This window comes from Glycine soja, unplaced genomic scaffold (genome assembly GCF_004193775.1).
Source record: "Glycine soja cultivar W05 unplaced genomic scaffold, ASM419377v2 tig00035840_1_pilon, whole genome shotgun sequence".
Classification (NCBI taxonomy): domain Eukaryota; kingdom Viridiplantae; phylum Streptophyta; class Magnoliopsida; order Fabales; family Fabaceae; genus Glycine; species Glycine soja.
This window is the reverse complement of record NW_021144000.1, coordinates 5,001-7,500: the sequence shown is the minus strand read 5'-3', so window position 1 is coordinate 7,500 and position 2,500 is coordinate 5,001. Positions and strand designations below refer to the sequence as shown.

Here is a 2,500-nt window from a genome sequence, read left to right as displayed (position 1 = left end):
CGTAGTTGGATTTCAGTCGAACCTATGGGGTCCACTGATTAAAGGGTTAGATGGTGATGTTAGGTTTCTTGCTTGTGTCTACGGATGCTTGCTTGAACCTTCATTCCTCTTTCCTGGTGGTTACATTCATAGTGTTTAGACAGAAAATTGCTCGATATTTGCTATCAATGCTCTTTACCGAGTGTTGATTCAAGCGATCGAGACTTTTACCTTGAAAAAATCAGAGTGCTCAAAGCAGGCGTCCAAAACCTCGAAAGAGGTGCCTAAAAACGGTATGGTCAACCATCTATATGATGCGTACCACTACCTTAACTTGAATGATCTTGCATGGAATAATGGAATAGGACCTTGGTTCTATTTTGTTGGTCTTAAGAATCCAAGGTAATGATTAAGAGGGACAGACGGGGGCATTTGTATTGCGGCGCTAGAGGTGAAATTCTTGGACCGTCGCAAGACAAACTACAGCGAAAGCATTTGCCAAGAATGTTTTCATTAATCAAGAACGAAAGTTAGAGGTTCGAAGGCGATCAGATACCGCCCTAGTTCTAACCATAAACGATGCCAACCAGCGATCATTCTGAGTAACTAATTTCATGACTCGAATGGAAGCTTCCGGGAAACCAAAGTTTTTGGGTTCCGGGGGAAGTATGGTTGCAAAGCTGAAACTTAAAGGAATTGACGGAAGGGCACCACCAGGAGTGGAGCTTGCGGCTTAATTTGACTCAACACGGGAAAACTCACCCGGCCCGGACACTGAGAGGATTGACAGATTGAGAGCTCTTTCTTGATTCAGTGGGTGGTGGTGCATGGCCGTTCTTAGTTGGTGGAGTGATTTGTCTGGTTAATTCCGATAACGAACGAGACTCTAGCCTACTAAATAGACTTGCAGTTTACACTGCAGTACTCCCCCTTAGTCAACCTGTGGGTGGTAGTATCTCTTGATGGTTTCGGCTGTTGAGGGCTCTGCTGCTATTAGCCTACAGAATTGGCTAGGGTAAGGATGCTGTAGCACTGTAAGGACTTCTTAGAGGGACAAGCGGCGCTCGCAGCCGCACGAAACAGAGCAATAACAGGTCTGTGATGCCCTTAGATGTCCGGGGCCGCACGCGTGCTACACTGAAGTGGTCATCGTGCATACTGTTTCCTGCTCCGAAAGGAGTGGGTAACCGCTTGAACCCATTTCGTGATGGGGATTGGGCATTGTAATTATTGCCCATGAACGAGGAATTCCCAGTAAGCGTGAGTCATTAGCTTGCGTTGATTACGTCCCTGCCCTTTGTACACACCGCCCGTCGCTACTACCGATTGAATGATTTAGTGAGGACTTCGGACTGGTCAATCCAGACCATTGGGAAACTAGTGGTCGGATTGTGCTGGAAAGATGTTCAAACTTGATCATTTAGAGGAAGTAAAAGTCGTAACAAGGTTTCCGTAGGTGAACCTGCGGAAGGATCATTAACGTATTACCCTCTTATTATAAGAGAAATACAACCTTCAAACAATCAAACACTCTGCATAGTGATATTGTAGATGCTAATATGGTGAATGCAATTGAATTGTATTTGCATTAGAGTCGCAATTGTGAATGTTTATTGCAAACATTTAGCCATTGCAACATGATTCTAATTTGCATTACATTCGTTCATTCATACATCCATCTTTCATTATCCAATGCAACAAAGAGTGAGGGTTATCTAACGATAGCCATAATTTCTTTTGCAAAACAATTGTAGTTTATAATGAAAAGCCTGTCTTGCTACATACTTGGTACCTGATCAAGTCTTCAGCTTATGCTGACGGCAAGGTTTAAAGAAGGAAGTTTTACACTTCTTCGCCTAACTAAGTAAAGACAACTATGGTTTTTATAAACTGCATACAATTGTTTTCAAACCCTCTCAATGCAGATTTAGGATACTTATTAAAAGTCCCACGGTGGCAAAGATACATCTTCAAGCGGTGGATCACTCGAATTACCAATCGATGAAGAACGTAGCTAGCTACGATAATCGGTGCGAATTGCAGGACACGCCGAGCACTTGAGCTTCCAACGCACATTGCGGCTTTCGGGTCTTTTCCGAGGTCACATCTGTCTGAGAGTTGAGATGTAAAATAATCAACAAAACACTTGCATACTACCATATATGCATTGTTTTGAGAGGATTGTATATTTATATGCATGAATCTTGATGTTTTATTCCTTTTCTTAATTGCAATTCGTTGCAATTTAGTAAGGAGAATCTCAAATCTACTTGTTTCACATGATAAATTTTGTGTACAATGCATATTTCATCTCTGCAAGCAGTATATATGAATAGATACTAGCATGAGATTCTAAGGTTAGTCGCCTATCTGACGACGCTAAAGTCGTATTGCAGATAACTATGGTGATCAACTAACCTGTTAACTGATGAATCTTCTTGCACTTGTATAAATCGTACAAATAGTATCTATTTCATTCTGTTAAAGCAGACCTAAGAAGTAATGCAAAGGCAAAATTTGT

General features: G+C 41.8%; 2 pseudogenes; both read left to right on the top strand.

The window, feature by feature from the left end:
• Positions 1-1,458, top strand: part of LOC114404439 — a 2,170-nt pseudogene extending 712 nt beyond the window's left edge.
• Positions 1,459-1,945: 487 nt separating this feature from the next.
• Positions 1,946-2,100, top strand: LOC114404432 (annotated as a pseudogene).
• The last annotated feature ends 400 nt before the right edge of the window (positions 2,101-2,500 follow it).